The sequence below is a fragment of the Mobula birostris genome, chromosome 20, assembly GCF_030028105.1.
Source record: "Mobula birostris isolate sMobBir1 chromosome 20, sMobBir1.hap1, whole genome shotgun sequence".
NCBI classification, from domain to species: Eukaryota; Metazoa; Chordata; class Chondrichthyes; order Myliobatiformes; family Myliobatidae; genus Mobula; species Mobula birostris.
The window spans coordinates 12,345,964-12,372,010 of record NC_092389.1 but is presented as its reverse complement, the minus strand read 5'-3'; the positions used below and the strand labels follow the sequence as shown (position 1 = coordinate 12,372,010).

Here is a 26,047-nt window from a genome sequence, read left to right as displayed (position 1 = left end):
CAATCCTTCCTCTGAGTAAACAGCAACTGTGAGATACACCTCCAAGAGGACCAAAACCTTGCTGTGATATGGAGGCTTGAGTGCCTCAATAACCTGGAGAGTTATGCTGGCTAGAGTCAGGGCCTTGTGCTATGGCTCTTGGTAGGGTCACCCATGCCAAACAGGTCAAAGGGTAGAGGGCAGACTAAGAGTGGTCCACCGAACCTCCAGGTTCGGGGGTTCAGCTCAGGGCTAACAACCTGACTGGTAAAACAAAATTATTATGGAAACAGCAATGAAGAATCCTTCTACATCTGAGTGTGATGGTATTCCTGAGTCTCCACCCAGGACTTGCATGACTGACAGTAGTGAAAACCGAGAGGAAGGTACTGACACAATAAAGGAAGCCCTGAACACTGACAGAAATGGAAGACCTCCTTTGGTGCCCCAAGTGTCAGCGGCAGCAACAGGCAGTAAGTAACTGTGTAATTTAGGATAAAGGGGAGGCTTTCTAGCCCTCCAACCTGTTCACCCATGCAACTAACAATGACTAAGGAATACCTCCTCACTTTTGCACCTTAATATTGCAGCCTGCCCTCTTTTTACAGAATAAAATATAATCACAGCTTTGGGATGTTCTGTTTCCTCCAGCCTTCATACTTCAGGTTTCACTTTGATTGTACTTCTAAGGGGTACAACTCCAATTTTTAAATTATGCTCCCTTGTTTTGGATTTATATTAGGAAAAAAAATCAGTCTACACACTCATGCATTAATTCATACTTTAATAACGAGCATTAAAAAAACTTACAAAAGACCTCTACATGTCTGCCATACTCAGTTGCATCAACCCCCTTCTCCTGCAAGTATATTTACAACCTGATTATTTTCTACAGATTATGACTCACCACAGGCAGAGGCCATTCAGCCCATTATGCCTCTGCCAACCTTATGGCAGAGTTATCAACTGGGTCTTGTTCTACCCTCACCCCCACCCCGCCTTTCCTTATGCTTTACAAAATTAACCCTTCAAGTGCAACTCCATTTCCTTTTGAAAGTTGCCAATGAATCTGCTACTAACAACCTTGCTGGCATTCCAGATCATAACTCCCTGCATAAAAATTGTTTCCTCATGTTGCCGCTGGCACTTTTGCCAATTATTTCAGCCTGTATGCTTACCGACAATTTTAACATGGAAGCAGTTTCGTTTTACTTATATAAAAATCCTTCATGATTTTGAGCACCTCTTTCAGATCTCCTCAACTGCCCCGGTATCTGTGTTTCTGGATAACTGAACTCTATTATCCCAGAGTTCTCCTCTAGTAAACCTTTCCCGCACTCTAAAACCTTGATGCTCAGAAATGGACAAACTCTTAAGCAATTTTTAAAAAAATATTGAACAGCCATGATTGAATAGCACAGCAGAATCGATGGGCTGAACAGCCTAATTATGCTTCTTCCATCTCGTGGTCTAAAATTGAGTGCCTTTGTACTACAAGCCTGAAATAATTATGCCAAAAATGTTCAACCTGTAACCTTCAAAGATTTATGTTAAATTCCCTTGGTCTATCGGTTCCCGCATCCCCTTTAAATTCGCACTATTTTGATAATGTTGTCTCTCCCCACTCTTAGCAAAGCAAATTATCTCACTGAGTAATTTACCTGCCACACTTTTGTCACATTACTATTCTGCCTTTATTTCCTTGAAACCTATTACGACCCCACTTGTATTAAAGCACATTTCCAAATTGTAATCCAAACATCGAAACCGTGCCCTAAATATGCATGAGTCATTAAAATGCACTAAAAAGAACAGACATTCTCATGTCAGACCCAGATAAAACACCAACATATGCGTTCCTCTTCTGTAGAAAACAACCTCACTACTACACTGCTTTCCTGTGATGAGGGGGAACTTCTTGCATGGCAGCTCACTCTGCATTCTGATGGCTGTCTACAGGGAGAAGGTACAAACACGGATGTAGGTCAGTGACCACCCCACAGGCATGCTAGTTACATCTGTATTTTTAACATCAGGAACGACTACAACCCTATCCTGGGGTTGGGTGAAGAAGGATGGCAGTTACCAGTTGGAATATTAAACCCTGACCACAAGTGTTGCTTACCCGAATCAAGAACTGTACAAGTCAAATATAACTGAAGCACATTTCAAAGCCATTGCCAGAAAAATTAATTTTCGCTATACTTAACAGAGGCCCAGGATATCTCTGCTGATTTACCCAAGACTCCAGGTGGTATGAAGCTCCTTGGCTCTATTTATTTCACACTTACTAATACTGGTATCACATTTGCCATTTATACACTTGACAGGATTCACTGTTTTATATGTCTCTCAGTATTAATAAAACCCCAAGAAGTAAGGACTATTCCCAGGAAGTCCACCCCTAATCTCTTATGGAGAAAGTCAGAAAAAAATGTGATGCACTAACCCATGAAGAGTTCCAATTCTCAAGATGTCTACAATTCATCAGAGTGCAAGTTTCAGCAGACAGCACATGTCTCCGGCAACAGGACTATCCCTACAGGAGACTACTTTTCACCATTGATTTCATTTAAAATGGCACCAGGATCCCTCGAGTCCTTAATGCAGTAACTACTGTATATATTATTTTCTTGCTTTATAATACAAGATAAGGTCATTCCATCAAGTCTATATCAGCTCTCAGAGCACACTCATCAATCCCATTCCCCCATTTACTTCCTTGTAATCTATTCCCTCTCATGTGCTCATCAATTTTTCCCTGTTGCTGAATCTACACCAAGGATAATTTACAACAGCCAATTATCCTACCTGTGCATTTTTGGGATGTGGAAGCAAATGAGAATCCTGAAGTGAGGATTGTGGTGCTGTGTTCTGGGATTCTGTTCCAAGAGAATGGCTCTCTATACAAAATGGAGGCTTCTGGTTTTCACTCATCAGCTGTTCTCCAAAACAGCCTGAATTTCCTCCACAAAAATCGCAAGGCTTTCAGCTGGCCCCAGACTGTACACCCACTATCTCCCTCCTCCTCCAGTCCAGGAACACAAGTACACAGCTGTCTCCCAACAACAAACGCCCCACACACCATCGTTGGAAAGTCAACAGCCCTCCCACATTCTCCCCTCAACCACTCCATCCACCTTCTGGGAATGTAAGTTCATTACTCACCTCTCCCCATTACTACCCTTCCCTCATGCTGGGCTGTGGGTACCCAGTACCCCCAAAGCCCCAACAGGGACAAATGCTGTGTTTGTGTTAAACCCCGATTATCTGATCTGAAGATACATCCTAATCTGGATGGACACGTAGAGGATGGAAACAGGTCCTCATATCCATTAGGCCAATGCTGACCAAGATTCCAATTTAAACTATATCTCTCTAAATCTTTCCTATCCACATACCTGTCCAAGTATCTTTTCCAATGCATTAATGTATCTGCTTCAACCACTTCCTCTGGCTGCTCATTCCATATACAAGCTGCTCTCTGGGCAAAAAAGTTGCCCCTGAGGTTCCTATTGTATCTCTCCCCTCTCATGTTAAACCCCTGCCCTCTAGTTCATGATTCCCCAGGGAAAAGGGCTGTGTATTGATCCAGTCTATAATCCCTCGTGATTTTATAAATCCCTATATGATCACCCCTCATTCTCCTGTGCTCCAGTGAAAAAGTCCCAATCTGCTCAACCTCTCTCACTATAAACCTGTCCCCTCGAGTCTCATCAGCTTAAGCTTCATCACTACTTCGACTTGTCACACACTACATTGAACCCTTGGGTGTAAAATTTTACACTGACATTTTAAAAAAGGAATCTCATCTTCCAATAACCTTCACCAAACATTTGATAAACCACGTACCATCCAATGCAGTAAATATGATAAGTTGCCTCATTGGGTCATAGTCATACAGAATGGAAGCAGACCCTTTCAACCCACTGAATGAACTCTTTCAGAAATTAAACAACTAGCTGCAATGATCCTGTTTTAATTCCTCAGATCACCATCAAATCCTCTTAGATTCTACTGACTGCCTGTACACTAGGGACAATTTACAGTGTTCAACTAACCAACCAGCCTGCATGTCTCTGGGATGTGAGACACAGGAACAGGCTCTTCTCATGATGCCTGTGCTGAGTATGATGCCAAATTAAACTAAACCCTTTTGTCTGAACACATTCCACGCTCACCATTCATTAGATATTCACATGCCCATCCAAAGCCTCTTGATCACCACTATCCTATCTGCGCCCATCACTTCAATATCAGAGTGCGATGGTATTCCTGAGTCTCCACCTGGGACCCGCATGACAGACAGTAAACCAAGAGGAAGCTACTGACATGTTGAAGGAAGCCGTGAACACTGCCAAAGATGGGGGACCCTCAATGTTGCCCTAAGCGGCAGCAGCAAACAAAAGTATACCCCAGTAATTTTATATACTTCTACCTCAGCACATGGAGGGTACCTACGTGATCACAGGGAGAATGTACAGTGGAGGTCAGGATTGAACCTGTGAGGAAGCAGCTGGACTAACTGCATAAATTGTGGTCTCTTTGTCATCTTAGTCTTAACATGAACCTAAATGAAAGAATGCGCCAGCTAACTTGCCATAGGAGTGTCACATTCACATTGTACTGTCCTTCCTCAATGTTACTATATAGTGAACCCCACAATGACCTAAGCCACTCAATATGGCTCCCAAAACGGGATTTAACAAGGCACAAAATGCCCTGGGACTAAACCATGACGCTCACTCAGTACCACAGTTGTGGTAACTCCTTCTGTAAGGCACTTTATAATATATTCCTAACCATTTTTATGCCATGGACCCCTACCATTAACTGAGGGGACTGTGGACCCCAGACCACAAGTTGGGAATCCCTGCTTTATATGGACATCGGATTTGCAAAGCCTCACAGAGCTGTACCATCTGCCAGGACTCACCATCACAGGCCACACTCAGTCATTAGAATGAGACACTGGGGACCCTCCGCAAGACCAAATGTCAGCAGGAGGCAGTATCTTCAGTGTTGTGTGTGTGTGTGTGTGTGGGGGGGGGGCAGGAGGGAATCTTAAGACCAGTTCAGGACATAATGTTGTGAAAACCCTTTAACCTACTCTAAAATCATTCTAACCCTTCCTTCCTTCAATAGCCATCCATTTTTCAATCATCCATATACCTATCCAAGTCTCTTGAAAGCCCCTCATATATCTGTTCCTACAACCACCCCTGGCAGTGTGTTCCACACACCTAACACTCTCTGTATTAAAAAAAACCTACTGCACCCCTGACATTTTCCTTTACTTTCCTCTCCACACCTTAAAATTATGCCTCCTCATATTAGCCATTTCTGCCAAGGGAAAAAGACTGGTATATCCACTCTCTGCTTCTTATCATCTTATACACCTCTATCAAGTCACTATTCATCTTGGTAAATCTCCTCTGCACCCTCACTAAAGTTTCACTGAAAGGGGGTTAGATTTGACATTTGGTAGATGAGTGGGAACCAAGTTCTCATTTCCAAGGTTCTTCTAACCCAACTGAAGATTTTTTTAAAATGCAAGTTTATATCCCTGTCAAATGTCCCCCTACTCCAGGATTCTACCAAATGCCAATCCTATCCTGAGGCATCCACATATTTATGCAGTCGTGCAGAGGGAGAGAGAAGAAAGCAGAGATGGAAAGCTGGAAATACACTCCCATTCACAAAGAGACACTGCGTAAGATCATACGGATACATACAAATACACATATCCTTCCCCCAAATTAAATAGTGTACATGCATACTGCTATACGCAGAGACTGCCACCATGGAGTTCTATCTGTTGGCACTACATTCAATTCTGGCATCAACAGTCCAAAAACACCCACAAACCAATACTGTTGCTGTGGGCACATACCAAGACCAGTCCCTTCTAGACACTTCAATGGCCAAGAAAGCAGATTCTCAGATTACTCCTCCAACTCTGCTGACCTGACTGCTCAGCTGTTAAACCATGCGAAGTATTCAGCTCTCACAATTAAATTAGTTGTGTCAACTGGGATCACAGTGGTTAGTACAGGGTCAGTGCAAGACATGTTAAAATAGGACAGCTACTTTCCTCCCCTCTGTTCCACCACTACAATGTCAGATATCACACTGTATTTCATGTTGTCTGAGTGAGACAACCAGATTAATGCCAATTCGCACCAAACTGTGGGCACCATGGCATGGTGCCAATTCATTTCAGAATTTATGTCGACCAGAAAGGTTCACCAGACCAGCTGCACTTGAAGCCAAACGCAAGTGAAAACAGACCACCTCAAACAGTGCCAGTGCGAACACTGCACCAGCTCAACTCACCACCATACTTAACCACCAATTCCCTTTCCTGCTCTTGACCTCACAGTCAACCCCACTCCCAAGCAGTTCATATTCTAATCAAAGTTCAAAGTAAATTTATTATCAAAGTACATATATGTCACCATTTACAACCCCGAGATTCATTTTCTTACAGGCATACACAGTAAGTACAAGAAACACAGTAAAATCAGTGAAAGACCACACCCAACAGGATGGATAAACAACCAATGTGCAAAAGATAACAGACTGCACAAATACAAAAATAAATAAATAAATAAATGACCATTAAATACCGAGAACATAAGATGAGTGTTTGAAAGTGAGTCCATAGGATATGGGAACAGTTCAGTGACGGGGCGACTAAAGTTGAGTGAAGTTATTCCATCTACCACTAATGAAGGGAAGATTGCCTCTGAGGATTCAGGTCAGGTAACAAACATGTATTTCTGCTTCATACAAGGTTCAGCAGCAAAAGCGGTCAGATAAGTTAACCATAAGAGCATCACAGCCAAACTCAATCGAATCCTTTATTGAACATAAACCCAATCCAATCCTCTATTGACAACACTCCTTTTTTCTCCAAGTATGGTGTTGCTTTGAAAAGCAATGCATCTCTTACTGGCATCCTGAGCAATAATCATATCTAACCTAATACCATTTCAAGCAGATTATCTGATCATATACTACATGGTTATGGAATTTTACTGTGTACAAATTAGCTGCTGTTTTTTCCTACATTAATACGGTATACTCCAAAAGAAACTGAGTATAATGCTCCCTGTGTTGTGTCCAAGATTAGAAGTAGTGCAATAAAAAATATAGAAAGAGCTCTTTATTTAAAAAAACAAGATAACTGGTTAATATTGTACTTACCTAGTTTAAGGCATTGGGGCAAGAGAAGAAACAACGTCAGTAATTTAATCACTGCATCCCGCTTATCACTGATGTAATGAGAGTTGAAGATTGTCCAGCACTTAAAACAAAATGACCCTTCACAATGGTCACACACACGTCACAAAAGCACCCATTATAGGGGAGAGGCCACTAAACTCTGAGTTCAAACTTCAAGAACCTGTCCCACAATGATGAGTCAGATAATCTGCTAGCATTTTATGTGTAACACCCCAGGAAAATAGATTAAAAATGCTTTGCAGTAAAAATAGATCATCATTTGAATATTCTCAAAAATGTACTTTTCATTACGAAACAAAAATTCCACAAGTAAAGTAATCCATCTGTGGGTAATTAAGGTCAAGGATAATATTAAAGTGATTGACTTACAATGTGGCCAAAAAAGGAATCAAACAGAGCACTGGGAGCAGCAACAATCAGGCAAAATTAAGATGAAGAAAGCAGATCATGAGAGTAAATTAGTAAGAATGTGAAAGAATCTTCTACAGCTCTGTAGAAAAGAATACAGTAACAAAAACTTGATGGTCCTTTGAAGATAGACAGGTGAAATTATGGGGAATAAAATGGTGAAGGAATTAAATAGATAGTGTACATCTATCTTCACCCTTGAGAACATGCAAGCGAAATAAAAGTGGAGGGAAACCAAGTGAGGAACTTAAAGTAATTAATATGACTAAAGAGACTATTCTGGAGAAATGAACGACACTGAAAGCCAGCAAATGCCTTGGACCCAAGGACTCGCACGTCAGGGTTCTCAAAGGGAAGGGTTCAGAGACAGTGGATGCACAAGTTGTGATCTTCCAAAGCTCCTTAGATTCTGGAAAAGTGCCAACAGCTCGGAAGGTAGCAAATATAACACTGCCACTTAAGAAAGTAGAGACACAGAATTTGGAATCTATTAGTCTGGAAAAATGCTAGAATCCATCATTAAGGAAGTGGCAACCAGACACTCTCTGATCACAATTAGAGAGAGCAAATGTGGTTTTAGGGAGGGAAAATCATGCTTGACAAATGTAATCTTTTTGTAGGATTCGAATGGCAAGGAGAGTGGAAAGACGAAAACCAATGAAAGCAGCACAAGTAGATTTTCAATAAGATACCACTTTAAAAGTTGTTACAGACAATGGGCTCATCCAGTTAGGTTACAACATTGGCAAAGAATAGAGGACTGATTAAAGGACAGTGGGAATTAGAAGACCTTCTTCAGATTGCTGCAGTATTTCTAGTGGAGGGCTGGTCACAATTTATGACAAGACAGAAGGTAACGTATTCAATTTGCTGAAATTTCCCATCTACTCTTCAATAAAATTATGGACAGACCAATTAGCTGAATGGACTGGAAGTAGGTAGCTTGAGTAACTTATAGGAAAATGCAAGCCTATATGCTTTGATAAAGTCAAATATGTTTTTAAATGGTGATGAGCAAGTAAATGTTTATGTACAGAAGGATTAAGTTCAGGAGATGCAAAAAGTAAACATGAAGCAATCAAAATGACAAATAGTGTTACTGCAAGAAATTTGAAGTACAAAAGTAGTGAATTCTTGCTGTGATTGTACAAGCCTTATTGATACCACATTGGGTATCTGTCGTATTGGTCTTCATTCCAGAGGAAGGATATGCTCACTGGCCTAGGGCAAGGCTACCACGTTACCTGGAACTTAAGAGGACACAAAATCTCACTGTAACATATAAGAGCCTGAATGGAAATGACATAGTCTGTTTATTGGAGAATACAGAAAGGGGTCATAGTTTCAAGAAAAGGGAACAACCAATTATTTGTAAGATGAGCAGATCTTTCACTCCGGAAAATATCAATATTTGGAATTTGCTAACTGTAGGTTCTCGGCAGAGTATATTCAAGGATGTGATGGATAGATTTTTGCACATCATGCTGATCATGGCAGGTGACGATTGGGCAAGAAACTGAACAAGGCACAGGATTAGTGAGAGTCAGCTCAGGAGTGTGAGCTACTCCAACTTTTTATTCTGTAGGTCTCACCTACACTATCAAGGCACCCAGCTAAATATCCAACTACCAGTCACAGAGGTACACCCATCAACAAAAACAAGATACATTTATAGAAGCAAAAAAAAAACGCAGGTGCTAAAAATGTGGAATATAAAAACAAAACAGAAAATGCAAGGAATAATCAGATCAGGCAATTTCTGCGAAGAGAGAGTCTAAAGTTCAATATATATTTATTATCGAAGTATGTATACATTATACAACCTTGAGATTCATCTTACAGGCAGCCACAAAACAAGAAACCCAAAAAGAACCCTTTTAAAAAAAAAGACCAATAAACACCCAATGCACAGAGAGGGGGGGGAAACACATAAATCGTGCAAACAATAAAAGCAAGCAACAACATTCAGAACAAAGTGAGTCCATAGACATGAAGGCAGAACAGGCCCAGAGGCTCAGCTTATCACACAGCGGAGCAAAACGTCATGGAGCTCGCAGGCACAAAGCCCTAAGCAGCTGGAGGCAGTTGCGATTTCTCTCCCGACTCTTGATGACACCGTCTAACCTGAGTAATTCCAGCATATTTGGCTTTCTTTTTGCTTTTATATATTTTTAACCACAGTTGCAATATCTCAAGGCACATTATGGTTATATTATCAAACAAATTTCATTCTGCATCACGAAATATTAGAACAGGTGAGGCAGGTTTTCAGAAGGGTCATGAAACAAGAGAGAAACAGAGGCGAAAAGATTTCAAGGGAGAATTCTACAGTTTAGACTGCAGTAAACGAAAGGACGACCACCAACAAAGCAGTAATAAAAATTCAGTATCAGGGATCTACAAAATGCTGGGAATGAGGCAATATGAGTTAGAAAAAAAGGGATGCAGATGGAAGAAATGGAGAAAACAGTATTTGGCAGGTTCTAAATACCTTCATTCTGAAATTTAAGACAGGAATAGTGGTCCAAGTCACAAAGAATTCTATTTCAATTGATGCATGTACAAATCACACCCCAATCCGCAAAACCATGCATCATTTGAATGAAAACGACGAGGTGAAGCAGGACCCCAGGACTACACTTTCTTACATTAATCAGTGAGTGGACATGAATTCTTTCTAGTTCAGACTGCAGCATTGACTACGGCACTTGCTCAGGTTTTGTGTCATAATCTATCATTAATAAGTATTTGATAACAATCTTGGGCCAACAGCCAATGGACCCCAACAATTTGTAACTGAACCTTGTAATTAATCAAACCTGTGATTGTAATATAACATAACACATGAGCGTAAAGGTTCATGTTCCACCTCACCATTAAACAGAGACCAACAGTTTCAGCTCAGAATCAAGAATCAGGTTTATTATAACTTTGAAGGACTCTTCATCTCCTATTCTCGATATTTATTGCTTATTTATTTTTAGTGTCTTTTGCACACTGTTTGAACGTCCAAGTTGGTGCAGTCTTTCATTGATTCTATTATGGATTTATTGAGTATGCCCGCAAGAAAAAGAATCTCAAAGTTGTATATGGTGATTATATGTACTTTGCTCATAATTTAATTTGAACTTTGAAATTAGTTGTTCTGCAGCAGCAATACAATGCAATACATAAAAAATACTATCAGTTGCTTAAGAAATATTTAAAAATAAATAAATAACACAAAAGAAGAGCAAAACAGTGAGGAAGTGTCCACGGGTTCAAAGAACGTTCAGAAATCTGATGGTGGCAGGGAGGAAGCTGTTCATAAAACATTGAGTGTGTATCTTCAGGGTTCCTTGTTGATCTCAGGAGTTGGAACATGTAGACAGACATCCAGTGATCACTGCACACATCCTGAGAATGCGAGCCTGCAAAAATTGGGCAATGACAAGACCAGATGACTGGGATGCATCCTACAGTGGAAAAACATCAGAACTCATTCTTTAGATTCACAGATGAAGAGTGTCCTCTTGGCATTTACAGCCAAGAACAGTCATGAACTGCACCCAAGGGAATGTCAGGTACTGCAGAAGTGTGGTACAGTCACGAGAGGCTGCAGATTCTGGAATCTAGAGCAACATGCAAATGCTAGAGGAACTCAGCAAGTCAGGCAGCATCTATGCAGAGATAATTCTCACATCTCCACACATTGAAAATCTGGCTGAGTGGTGCCATAACAACAACTTCTCACTCAATGTCAGCAAGATTATTGACTTCAGGAGGAAGATACCAGAGGTCTATGAACCAGTCCTCACTGGAGGATCAGAGGTGGAGAGGGTTAAGAACTTTAAATTCCTTAGTGTCATTATTTCAGAGGACCCATCCTAGGCCCAGCACGCAAGTGCAATTATGAAGAAAGCATGACAGCATCTCTACATCATTAGGAGTTTGGAAAGATTCAGCATGACATCTAAAACTTTGAAAAACTTCTAGAGATATCTAGTAGAGAGTATATTGACTGACTGCATCAGAGCATGGTATAGAAACACCAATGCCTGTGAATGGAAAATCCTACAAAAAGCCCAGTCCATCACAGGTAAAGCTCTCCCCACGATTGAACAGATCTACACAAACCGTTGTTGCAGCATCCATCATCAGGGACCCCCACCACCCAGGCATGCTCTCTTCTCGCTGCTGCCATCAGGAGGAAGGTAAAAGTGCCTCAGGACTCTCACCACCAGGTTCAGGAAGTTACTACCCCTCAACCATCAGGTTCTTGAACTAAAGGAGATACCTTCACCCAACTTCACTTGCCCCATCAGTGAAATGCTCCCACAACGCTTGGACACTTTCAAGGACTCTTTGTTTTAAGTCCTCGATATTTATTATTTCTTTCTTTTTGTATTTCCACAGTTTGTTGCCTTTCGCAGACTGAACACCCAAGTCAGTGCGGTCTTTCATTGATTCTATTATGGTTATTATTCTATTATAGATTTATTGAGTATGCCCACAAGAAAATGAACCTCAGGGATGTTGACATATATGTACTTTAATAATAAATTTTGTTTGAACTTTGAATATAGTTGACATTTTGGGTTGAGACATTTCAGTCCAGATAATAATGGGAATAATTGGCTTATTACTGCCACGTGTTCAGAGATACAGGGAAAAGCTTTGTTTTACATGTCTTCCAGCTAGGTTATTCCAAACACAAGTACATCCAGATAGTATAAAAAGGAAAAACAATTAACAGAATGCATAATATATTATAACCAAACAGAGAAAGTGTGCAGTGCAGGTAGATAAGTAAACACAAGGGCCACGACGAGATAGACTGGGAGATCAAAATTTCATCTTTATCGCACATGAGGTCCATTCAAGAGTTGAAAAATAATGGGATAAAAGCTGTCCTTGATCTTGACCAGAAATTATCAACTACCCATTTCTCTCCATAGATGTTGCCTGACCTGCTGAGTTCCTCCAGCATTTTGTGTGTGACTGCAGTCACTGTCATAAAATCTACAACATCTGCAGAGGAACAATTAAACATCACTCGTGAATGGAGAATGCAGAGTGATGGGGTTGAGAGAAATTGCAGTTTTCTAACAAATTAGAGATTGGCATTGAAATCAGGAATTAATCAGTTGTTACAAGCTGTGGCAAGATTGGGAAAAAAAAAACTGCAGGCACCGTACCTGACAAAACAATCTATTGAACATACATGAAGCAGTTTATTTTAATTTCATAAAGTTCCTAAACTTTTGATTGCTATTGCTTCATTTTTATCAAGTATCAACACTCTCTGATCTTAACAACTCAGCATTACACTGCAGTCATCTCATTTCCTATACAAACTGTATTTATGTAGAGCTGTTAACAGTAAAAGATAAATAGGTACTTTGTAGGAATGTTTCAAATGAAATGTGGCACGAAACCCACAAGGAGGTATTAGTGCAGAAGAAAAACTTGGTTAAGGAATGGACTTCTAAAGAGTATAACAAAGGAGCAGAGAAAAAGAAAAGGGGTGAGGGAGAAAAGAGGCAGGGGGGAAGCGAAGAGAAAGATTAGGGAGATAATTTAAGAGTTCAGGGTCAAACAACCATAACCTTTTGGGATACAGTTACAGAACTGCTTCTGAAAACAATAGTGTTTCCCAATTTCATTCCTGAACAGCCTAGCTCTAATTTAATTCTGTCCCTTGCTACGGATTTTCCCCACCAGCAAAAAGTTAGCTGTTTGCCCCATCAAATGCTTGATTTTCTTCACTGCAGCAGAATCACCCCCTCATACCTTTGAACTTGAGAAAATATGACAGTTTTCATTTATATTTTATATAAATATAATTTTTTCATGGAGAAGAAAAAATGTCTCCTGAGGTTTATGTGCAGGGTTTACAAAGAGTAGCTTGATAAGTTAACTCTTTAAACTCTTGTATAATTTTGGTGAGTCTGCACTGTGTAGCTTGGGGTGTAGTGCCTTTGAATACAGATACTCCAGATGAGGTGTGAATGACCGCAAAATAATTTCTTTCCTTTGCATTCTGTACCCTTTGCTCCTCTGCACATTCTGGTCTTTCAATATTTTAAAATTGCTATCATTTGTCTTGCTTGTGTACAAAGAAGCTAATCTAGCTAACCTCACACTTTGCCACACTGAACTCCATTAGCTTTGCTCACTCATAACTGTATGGCTATGTCCATTTGCCACTTCCTGCTCTCATCCGCACAATTTACTGTGCTTGCTAACCACATCACACAGCCACTGCTGGAATAGCTCAGTACAGTAAAGAGCCCGTATTATTTAACAGCACAGAAACCACCCTATATAGTAACCAAAGCTCCTCAAAGTTATGGGCTGAATTCCAACCCCAATTGAAAGCACATTCATGATGAATACTACAATCTAGTACCTGAAGGAATGCTGCACTGTGAGAAATCAGTCTAGTGGGACAGGTTACAACGATCAGCCTGTGGTGTAGCTTGTGTATAAATTGGAGAGTGTTCCCATCTCTCCACTCACTCCAAAACTCCCATCCACCTCTTAGCCTGTAAACCCTTTGCCAGGTGGTACAAAAGGAGCTACACAAATGTGTAGCTTTTTTTTTACATCACCAGTCCTCATTTATTTAGAGCACAGAAGAGTACAGCACAGGAACAGGCCCTTCATCCCACAATGCTGTGCCGAACCAACTAAATTAGTAATCAAATGGCCAATGAAACAATGTCCATATCCTTCTACTTCCCTCACATTCACGTGCCTATTTAAAACTCTCTTAAAAATCCTCAATGTATCTGCCTGTACCACCACCCCAGGCAGTGCATTCCAGGCACTCACCACTCTCTGTGTAAAAAAAAACCTGCCCCCTCACATCTTCTTTGAAATTGCCCCCCTTTCACCTTAAATCCATGCCCTCAACCCTGGGCAAAAGATACTGTCCATCTACTCTCTCTATGCCTCTTATAATCTTATAAACCTCTGTCAGATCTCCCCTCAGCCTCAGCTGCTCCAGAGAAAACAACCCAAGTTTGTCCAGCCTCTCGTGCCCTCTAATCCAGGCAGCATCCTGGCAAATCTGTTCTGCACCCTCTCCAAAGCCTCAACATCCTCCCTATAATGAGACATCCAGAACGGTAGATGGGGCCGAGAGTTTTATAAAGCTGCTTTTTTTTTCCCTTCCAAAGCCAGATTTAAACTGCATGAACACTGATGTGCAAGACTGGAAAAATTATACACAGCTGCCACCAAAAAGCTGATATCCCTTCAAACATCTGTCCAACTCCCCTACAAAGGTTTAGTACGATCTGCCTTCCTGAAGTCTGTTCAGGACTGCCTGGGTAAACTTGATGCATATCTGTCTCCATATATCAAAAATATCAAAAATAGAGGAAGAGGGTCTGTAGCATTCCTGCTCTCTAAACACTTAAATTAAGCTCAGATGGTTTAAAGAATATCTGGGGTCTGACAGATGCCTTGAGCACTTTGCAAACCAAGTTTGACATCATTCCACATTCACATTCCACACACAATCTTATTCTATTCGTTTCTGCCTGCTTCACCTGGAACCAGTCTACTTTGCTCCCTCAGTGAATGTGTAGTACAATGCTGCACAGGACTGTCCAGAATTCTAATTTCAGCTGAAGCGCATGGTTTCCATTCAATCTGTTGACTCTTTAGCATGGAACTGATTCCTGGCATCTCCTGCAAGCTTGCAAACCTTGACTTGAGATCTGCAGTCCTGCACGCTGGTGTATTGGATAGTATTACCTGTGGTACACTTTAACCCATTCATAACCTTCATGCCCTTTAAAACCTTTTGCTTCCCCTCATTAAAGCATGATGGAATATTGTTACTCCTCAAAGCATTACACTTGTTTACACCCCCCCCACCACCACCCCCCAACATTCAACCAATTCTGCTCATAAGGCAGATTTCACTCCATTGAAATCCAAGTGTGGGTTCAGGTCCCACAACAAGATACAAACCACCCAAACTTTGAATGAGTGGTAGCTATTTCTTTCACAATATATGCTGTCTCACTTGGTGAGTACTTGGGCATTTTCAGACTTTAAACACAAGAGACTCTGCAGATGCTGAAAATCCAGAGGAACACACACAAAATGCTGGAGCTCAGCGGGCCAGGCAGCATCTATGGAAATGAATAAACAGTTGATGTTTCAGGCTGAGACCCTTCTTCAGGGCACTGATCCCGAATTTATCTCAGATTTCTAGTATCTGCAATTCCTTCGCCCATGCTCTTGGGTGATGTCCCCAGCGCAGTACCAAGTAAATGCAACTAACTATCAGAGATATTTGGAAAGAATTTCCGTGGCAAAATCTACTTATGATTCACTTAGAAAAATAGGGTATTTTAGTAAAGCCAGAAAATGTCTTGCAAACCAGGCAGCATCTGTGGAAACTGATTCTGTTGCCATTTGGTTAATCGTCCTTCCCCCCATATACTATTGATCCCAAATACCATCAGAAACTGATCACTCATACAACTACTATGAAACTTCATACAAAATTCAATTCATCTGCTTTCAGGTGCATTTATACTGCACAGTAACTATCTTTGGGCTGATTTGCCTCCTCTTTCTCATTTAATCAACGTACTTCCCTCCAGACACTCACTTTCAGTAATGGGATCCCACCGTGTACAAATCAGTGGCTGTTTACCTGCATAATTGAGATTGCACCTAACCACATGGATTGCCTGAGGAACTGTGAGGCATGAGAGGGAGCTGCTTGGTCACGTCTCTCCAACACTCATCTATGATTCACAAGCTCCAAAAGGCGAGGAATTTCACACACCTTCACCACACCATCCCACCAGCCCCCCACCCTCTGTCTGTGACGGTCAGATTCGTTCCATGGCACCACCGGACAACCTGGCCAAAATCACTTGACCACCTTCAGGTGAGGTGCCGGACCCCCAACCGGACTACAACTCCCGAACCCCCTCCACAATCAACCATGCTCGACGACAAATGCCCCCGCCCCCCCAACTCTGATTGGCCAAATCCCGCATGGCAAACTGGATTCACCCACTACTGGTTGGTTTGATACCACGCCAATCATTCACACCCCCCCCCCCAAACACACAAATCTCCCCAGACCGGGCAAAGAGTGACGGCCCGTCTCCCGAATGATGTTCGGTCGACATTAACAAATGCCTTATTTATTGTCAACAGAAAAATAAATGAACACAAGCTCCCACACACCGAAAGGTGAGTGGGGGTCTGACGGCGGCAGAATCCGCTCACACGGGGCTACAGCCCGGTCAAGACAGGTCCGAAGACAAAGGGTTAACAGCAAGGCAACAAAGTAACGGGCCGCCCGCGCCGATACAATGTTGCCGACCGCGCCGCGATCAAAGAACCCGCCGCCCTCACCTGTTCCCCCGCAGCACAAGCCGCACGTACCTGGGGCGCCGATGGCAAGTCGCCTCATGTTGCTCGCTGAGCGCGGCCTCGGCCTCCTCCACCTCCCGTGGCCCATGACCGGGGCCCCGGGCTCGGGGACAACTCGGCGGTGGCGGCGTCCCTGCTCCTCCTCCTCCTCCTCCTGCCGCCCCCACCTCAGCCCCAGGACAATCCTCAACCCGAACGTCGAGAGCAGCCCTGGCCCCCTCCCTCTCTATTTATCTATCTATCTATCTATGTATCTGTATCTCTCTCTCTCTCACTCTCACTCTCTCTCTCTCTCTCCCGCTGCTCGGCGCCGCTGCTTCTCTGTTGTTGTCAAACGGCAGCGAGTATGGATGAGCGAGAGGAAGGGGCTGAGGGAGCCGCCGTGTCACAATAAGAGTCCCTACTCCCTCCCACAGCAGCTCCAAGCGGCACCAGCACTCAACACAGCCCACATCGAGCACAGCGTTCTCAGATCATACTAAGCGCACTAAACACACCCAGCACTGCTATGGCGAGTTCAACAACTGAATACACTGAACGCAGAGAGAGAGGCTGGCATTCACAGTCGATTACACAGATACACTGAGTACAGCCACATCAAAAGGACGTTCTAATTTAACTCACTGAAAGTCTTCAACCCAGCTCCTGCAACCTTGACAATTCGGACCACAAAGATGTAGAGTGTTGTATTGAGGGGCTGCTGAACTGTCGGAGGTGACGTATTTCGGTTAAAACATTAATCCAAAACTGTCCTCGTGCGCTTCAGTGGATGTAAAGTACTCCCTGATAAAATCTGAAAGAATTAGAAAGTCCCTCCAACTAAATATTGAAAAGAATAAGCCATTGACTTCAACCCCGGGTATCACTGTTCCTGGCAATTGTCCGAAACTGAACCAGAATAGCCTTGAATAATCTCAAAATAAACTCGGACCACATATTTGCTCTATCAAAGGTTACATTTCAGTCTTTATCATTACCAATTCAGACCTCAGCTCATCTGCCGATGAAGCCCCTCTTAGCTGTACAGTTTCCAACAAACACTTAGCCCGTTTCCTTTATTTTATCTTTTCGACACTCTGGGTCATTTAGATCTCTATTATTCTGCCCAATTTGCACGCAGGTTCAATTCCCTGAGTTTACCAACTCAAATTGTCTTCCAGATAGGCAACATCTCAGTTTTAACATTCCCATCTCACCATGGCCTTCCCCCTTGCCTTCTCCTGCAGTATATATATATATTTTTTTAAATTGTGGCCCTTCACAAAGACCCGATTTTCATTCTTCCATCATTAGAGTGAGGGCTTCTTTCAAAACCTCCTCATGTTTTCTACCTTCGTTTTGAACTGAGAAGAAAGGTTGGCAGTGTACAGCAGTAAAGGGGTAGGGGTATGTGAGAGGTCACCTATCGCCTATCAGTCTCTATCCCACCCCCAACTATACTGCTATACACCCGCAATCTTTCCTCTTCCCCTCTCAGTCATGATGCAGGGTCTCGACCTGAAATATTAAATTACACATTTTGCCTCCAGAGATGCTGGCTGACTGCTTATGTTCCTTCAGGGTTTTTTTTTGTTCCTTCTCCAGCAACTCCAATTTCCTTTCGTTTTAAAACCTATTTCAATGACCAAGCTATTGGTCACCTGCTCCAATGTCTCACTCATTCATGGTATCAAATTTTGTTTGATGGAATTCCCTTACAAATGCCTTAGGTGTTTTGCAACGTTAAGTGCAACTCTGTAAATACATGTGGTGATGTTGCATCCAAGCTAATATATATTTACTTCTCAATTCACATGAATAAGCAACAAATGATTTGGTCATTATCATGTTGCTTGTGGGAACTTGCTCTGTGTAAATTTAATTCTATGCTTCCTACAATACCACAATAATTAATTTCATTGGTTGTAGAGCACATTGGCATGTTATGGTCACAAATAGCACCATTTTATCAATGCAAGTCATTCCTTTCTTTGACTGAATTGTAACACCTCATTGAAAACCAGCTATGTTTGCAGCGAGGACCAGGCCTTAAACTGAGATTTTGCCTGCTGCTGCAGTCCAGGTGAGGAGATGGCAGAGGTGGTCTGTGCTGGGTTAGAGGCTGGCCTCTCCCATCAGTGCTGCTCTTCCATGTTCAATCGGTGGAATGACAGGCTGGATTGTGTGTATCTACATAATGCTGGGATACTGTACCATCAATTTGTGGGACATGTCGCTCAGTGTCTTGGGCTATATATGTGCTTTTTTGTTCGCTATTTTGAATGTGTTGTGTATGTTTTGTAGCTTGCCCCCACAGGAACAGTGTTTCGTTCGGCTGTATCCATGTATGGTTGAATGATACTTAAACTTGATTTGATTGGCCCTTGCATTCTCAGTGAACACGTTCAGTGTAAGATCACCATGTTGGGTGGATTGTGAACAGATTTGGGAGGGTCAGTCACACTGTGGCAGGGTCACAGGATAAAAATGAAGAGCAGAATCTGCAGATGCTGGAAATCCAAAATGAAATCTGAAAGTGGTCGATGTAAATGCTCAGTAGGTCAGGCAGCATCTGTGGAGGGGAAAATGAGAGTTAACATTGGAAGTTGATGACCTTTCATTAGAAGTAGGAAAAGTTAAGAAGCAGGCATGTTTCAATTTCCAGAGAATGAGGAAGAGTTGAAGAGAACAATAAGATGAAGACTCAAAAGAGGCTGAATTATGCAAGAGAGGATGATGTGTCTGGTTTGTTAAACTGCTGGGGAAGAGGAGATGAATGAGGACAGAGGAGAGAGAATACAGTGTCTGTATGATACAGAGAACTGCAGCTTATGAAAATGAAAGAATGTTGAAAAATGCAACAGGTCAGGTAGTGTCTGTGGAGAAAGTAAAACTGAGTTAGTGCTGCTGTCATAGTGTGCACTCGCTGGACTGGACCCAAGTGTGGAGGAATGGCAGGCTCTCTCTGACACAGCAGCTGCTGGCACCAGCTCAGCCCAGGTGCGGAAAGCAGCCTCAGTCACAGGGAGCGCAGACAACGACTCGGCCCAGGGACAGAGGGCAGTAGATTCCCCATGAAGAGAAGGAAACAAGAGATTAGACATAGGAATACTAGCAGAGCCTCGGAGGAACGACTAAGTGACACCACAAGACAAACCATTCTCTCTAACACAATGACTCTGCTAAAGCATGAAACGAGAGTCCTCTTTAAATAGTCATAGAATGTGAGAAAACCCATGCCAGTCACAATTAACTGGCCAGATTAATCAGAAAGCAAAGGGTTTAATGATTCTCATTAAGACAACAATTAGTAAATACAGCTGCTCAAGAAACCTAGCAACCCAACGTTCTACCGCAAGCCGCAGAGGCCTACAGGCTCATGACAGCTCTAGGTTGCAATGGCCAAATCTGAAACAAAATGGGAAGACTAATTATTTGCAACCGTTAAATTAACTGCTGAGTCCTGAGAACTATAATGTGTCAAATGGTGTTCCTTGAACAGTGAAGAGACAGTATAAGAGGCCAAAGGTTAAGAGGTCAGCATGGGAGTGGGTTTGAAAATTATAGTGACAGGTAATTTACAATTGAACTGAGCTCTGGTGCAAAAGGGCCACTTAATCTGTGTTTGATTCCTTCAAAGGTGAGGCCACGTTGTCAGCAACTAATACAGTGCACTAAATTGGAAAAAATACAAGTGAAATGCTACTTCATCTGGAATAACTGTTTGGGAAGGGAAAAAGTAAAAAGGGAGATGTTGCATCTTCTGTGAATGCATGGGAAAATCTAATGCAGAGGACTGTGAGTGTTGGAATTGGAACATAGGACAAATCCATTAAACTCCAAAAGTTAACGGATGACAGGACTGTAGTTGGTCTCATCTCTAATAATGATGTGACCTGCTATCAAAGAGAGGTAGACCATCATGCAGTAAGGTGTGTTTGTAACAACTTGGAGCTTAATGCTATCAAGACAGTGGAGATGAGCATTGACTTCTGCCAACAACCCCCATCCCCACCCTTGGAAATTAATGGTCAGACTGTGTCAGTGGTCAAGTCATTCAAATTCCTGGGGACTATTACCATTGAAGTGGGACGAGTACGTTACTCTCATCATGAAGAAAGCCCAGCAGATTGTTATTCCTACACCAGTTTAGGAAACCTTACATCTCAGGGCGTTTCCCGATGAATTGTTACTCAACCATCACTGAGTGTTGTGAACACCTCTATCACCGTTTGGTTTCCCGCCACCTCCTCCCTCTCCAAGTCCAGGTTGCAGTGAGTGGTCCACTCAGGGAGAAGATCAGCTACCGACATTAAAAGATCTGTTCTTCAACAGAGTGAAGAAGAGCTGAAAAAATTACTGCTGACTCCACCCACCCTAGTAGTGACCTATTCACCAAATTGCCACCAGGGAGATGGTACAAGTCCATCACCATCAGGACTACACGTCATCTCTGAAGCTTCTTTCCTGTAGCTCTCCAGCTTCTCAACAAAACTCACTCAGGTGTAATACTCTAACTGTCCTTTAAATGGTCTTTCCTGCTCTCCTTGTTTTGTTGATAACTATTGAGTATGTTTATATGTTCATACTACTTTGTCTGTTCTGGTATTGTCCCGTGTTTTATGCTTGGCACCGAAACAGAATCAATTCTGGTATGTTTCACATACTGGTAATAAAGTGATTCTCATTTTGATAGAACACTACAGCACAATAAAGGCCTAACAGCCTACGATGTTGTGCCAACATTTCCTTTCGAATGTTGAAAGGCCTAGGCAGAGTAGATGTGGAAAGGATGTTTCCCATGGTGGGAGAGTCTAGGACAAGAGGGCACAGCCTCAGGATAGAGGGGCGTCTGTTTAAAACAGAGATGCAGAGAAATTTCTTTAGCCAAAGGCTGGTGAATTTGTGGAATTTGTTACCACTAGCAGCTGTGGAGGCCTGGTCATTGGGTATATTTAAGACAGAGACTGATAGGTTTTTGATTGGCCAAGGCATCAAAGGCTAAGGGGAAAAGGCTGGGGAGTGGGGCTGAGGAAAGAAAAAGAAAAAATCAGCCACGATTGAATGGTGGAACAGACTCGATGGGCCAAATAGCCTCATTCTGCTCCTATGTCTTATGGACATTTTAACCTTCTCTAAGATCAATCTCACCCTTTTCTCCTACATAACTCTCCATTTTTCTATCCTTCATGTTTCTGTCTAAGAGTTTCTTAAATGTCTCTAATTTATGTGTCTCGATCACCACCCCTGATAGGGTGTTCCAGGCATGCACCATTCTCTGTGTAAAAAAACTTACCTCTGACATCCTCCTATACTTTCCTCCAATCACCTTTAAATTATGCCCCCTGGTATTAGTCATTTCCACCCTGGGAAAATGTCTCCAGCTATCCATTCGATCTATGCCTCATCATCTTGTATATCTTTATCAAGCTGCCTCTTATCCTCGTTTGCTCCAAGGAGAAAAACTCTAGCTCATTCAACCTGTCCTCATAAAATATCATCTCTAATCCAGGCAACGTCTTGGTAAATCTCCTCTGCACCTTCTCTAAAGCTTCCATCTACTTCTTATAATGAGGTGGCCAGAAGTAACCACAATATTCCAAATGTGGTCTAACCAGGGTTTTATAGAGCCGCAACTTCATTAATTGGAGTTCAAGAGCTGTGGTTGGGATGGAAGGATGAACAAATGAACCAGGGTCATACAGGGAATGGTCCCTTTGGAATGCTAAAAGGAGAGGGCAGGGGAAAAATTACTGTTAGTGGCATCTTGTTGAAGATGACAGAAAATGCAGAGGATGAACCTCGAAATGCTGGGCTGGAAAGTGAGAACACACACCTATCCTTGGTGTGTGTGGGAAGGGAGTGTGAGAGAACAGAAGTGTAGGAAAAGAACATGGTTTGAGATCCCACTCACGGGATTGAAAGATTAGATGGTTGCTCTGTGCTGGTTTGCAGGACTGTATGTTACAGTGTAAATAATCTCCATTATCACCCTGATGCAAGTGATAATGAATGACCATTTATGATGTAACAGGTTCATTATTACTTGGAGAGTCAGGCACACTGTAGCAGAGATTAGATGGTTGATCAGAATTTGGCAGGATCATATGGTCACACTGTGAGAGTTAGGAATGGAAAATGTGTAAAGAGCAGAGAGATTGGTCTGGCAATTTCTTGACACAAACATCGTCAGGAAACCAAAAAGGAATAACATTTCTTCTGGTGGATAAATTCACCAGCACTCACAAGGCTGTTTTATTTATCCAATTTTCCGTGGACTGAGTGAGGGGTTTCCAGAACATTCTGCTTATTGAATTGGCGCACTCAGCTCATTCCATATGTGTCGGTAATTTACTCCCAGGGCCAGCAGTTACAGAGAGATTGGCAGCTGATCTGAACATAGGGTTGGCTTTGAGCTGCTGCCCTTTCTGAGTATTCCTCTCACTCTAATACACGACAACCTTTGTTGCAAAAACAAAGGAACTGGTTGTGGATTACAGGAGGAATGGAGACAGGCTAACCCCCATACCCCCATATACACATCAATGATCTGGGGTTGAGAGGATAAACAGCTTTAGATTCCTTGGCATCCACATCACCAAGGATCTCACGTGGTCTGTATACACCAGCTGTGTGGTGAAAAAGGCAAAACAGCACCTCTTTCACCTCAGATGGTTGAGGAAGTTTGGTGTGGGCCTTCAAATTCTAAAACTTTCTACAGGGGCACAACTGAGAGCATCCTGACTGGCTGCATCATTGCCTGGTATGGGAACTGTACTTCCCTCAATCACAGGACTCTGTAGGGAGTGGTGTGAACAGCCCAGCACATCTGTAGATGTGAACTTCCCATGATTCAGGACATTTACAAGGACAGGTGTGTAAAAAGGGCCCGTAGGATCATTGGGGACCTGAGTCACCCCAACTGCAATCTATTCCAGCTGCTACCATCTGGGAAACAGTACCGCAGCATAAAAGCCAGGACCAAAAGGGTCTGGGACAGCTTCTTCCACCAGGCCATCAGACTGATTAACTCGCGCTAACTTGAGTGTACTCTATATTACATTGACTGTCATATTTATTATAAATTACTATGATTGCACATTGCACATTTAGACAGAGACATAACGTAAATATCTTTACTCCTCATGTATATAAAGGATGTAAGAAATAAAGTCAATTCAATTCAATTCACTTTGAATACTGAGAGAAAGGCTACTGTGTGGGCTCAGACCCTTTCAAATTGCATTTCAGTCCTTGGGTTATCCCACTCATTGAGGAATAAGATTTACATTTATAAAGCACATTACACTTCCTGAAGGTCTGTATTGTCAAACTGAGCTTTTCCACAAAGAGACAATTTGTGGACAGTAAGCTCCTCCCTCTGACAAAAATGATGAGTTAATCTGTTTCACTGTTAATGATTGAAAGGAGGAAAATTGACCAAAATTCTTAGAAACATGGTAGCATCCAAACTGATGGCATAAACATCGATTTCTGCTTCCAGTAATTTTCCCCTCCCTCTTCTTCTATTCCCCACTCTGGCCTCTTACCTCTTCTCCTCACCTGCCTATTACCCCCCTCCCCAGTGCCCAACCTCCTTTCATTCCTCCCATGGTCCTCTCCTATCAGATTGCTTCTTCTCCAGCCCATTGCCTTTTCAAATGATCACCTCCCAGTTTCTTACTTCATCCCTCCTCCCCCCACTTACCTGGCTTCATTTATCTCCTTCTAGCTTGCCCTCCTTCCCCTTCCCCCCACACCCACTTTCTTATTCTGCTACCTTCTCTCTTCCTTTTCAGTTCTGATAAAGGGTTTTGGCCTGAAACATCGACTGTTAATTCATTTCCATAGATCCTGCCTGACCTGCTGAGTTCCTCCAGCATTTCTTTGTGTGTGTTGGTATGGAATTTCGAATCTGTCCATTTGGACTTTAAAACAACTTCTGCCATTCAATATGATTATGGCTGATCATGCAAATTCAGTTTGAAGACACAAGAGGCTGCAGATTCTGCAGTCTGATGCAACAAACAAGATGCTGGAGGAACTCAGTGGATCAGGAAGTACTAGTAGAGGGAAATAGACTAGTTCAGATAATGGATCTCAGCCTAAAACATTGATTGTCCATTTTCCTTCATAAATGCTGCCTGATCCCCGGAGTTCCTCCAGCACTTTGTTTGTTGATATAAATTCAGTATCCTGTACCTTCTTTCTTCCAATATCTTGATCCCTTGGCTCCAAGAACTATATCTAACTCCCTCCAGAACATACTTAATGACTTGACTTCAACTGCTTTCTGTGACAGAGACTACTGCAGAGTTCCCCAAGGATCTCCACTAAGGTTCCGGTAGACTGTTACCTTTGTGACTGGATGACCACTGGTTGAAAATCAAGGTGTAATTTTTGTTCAAATAATCCTGTGTTCTGAGGAGACCTGATAAAGAGGTTTCAGATTAAAATAATGGATTGGGTTAACGACATCTTCTGCATGATGAGTTGGGAAATGAAGACAAGTATTCACTTGTAGAAAGAGGGGCGAGAATTTTGACTTGAGGATATTTAGGCATGAATGCCTACAAAGAAAAAGCGTCAGAAGCAGGCCCCATAATGGAGACACAGGAAACTGAAGATGCGGAATCTGGAGAACAAAATCCAAAATGCTGGAGGAGCACAGTCGGTCAAGCAGCATTTGTGGAGGCAAAGGGACGGTGGATGTTTCAAGGCAGGACCATGCACAACTTGAGTTCCTCCAGCAGATGGTTTTCTGCTCCAGAACCCATGCTAGCTTCTAGAAGGGAAAATTTCATGTGTTCATGCACTTGGACTAAGAGGATTTATAGCTCTTTCAGAGACTGTCAGAGAATTTGAGAGTCTCGCCACTCATATCCTGAGGTACACCTTGCTGAAACGTAAGCATTTTTTCTTTTGTTTAGAAACAGATTTTTCTTATATCAGCTTTGACTCAAACTCTAAAACTCTTATTTCCTGTATTTTCTTTAATGTGTGCATAGATTCGGTATGCCATCTAAAGGACAAAGTTCTA

The 26,047-nt window shown here is 42.3% G+C and overlaps 1 protein-coding gene across 7 annotated transcripts in view; it reads right to left on the bottom strand.

Annotated features, from left to right (window-relative positions):
* The window catches only part of bcl9l (bcl9 like), a 158,334-nt gene extending 140,633 nt beyond the window's left edge, over positions 1–17,701 (bottom strand). For 5 of the 7 annotated variants that reach the window (XM_072238142.1, XM_072238148.1, XM_072238141.1 and 2 more), the window contains exon 1: positions 17,041–17,439. The gene's annotated coding sequence lies outside the window, so the exon portion shown is untranslated. Of the gene's footprint in view, positions 1–7,188; positions 7,210–17,040; positions 17,440–17,652 lie in introns of those variants that run through there. The other 2 variants (XM_072238146.1, XM_072238147.1) reach the window with 2 other exon arrangements.
* Positions 17,702–26,047: the final 8,346 nt, after the last annotated feature.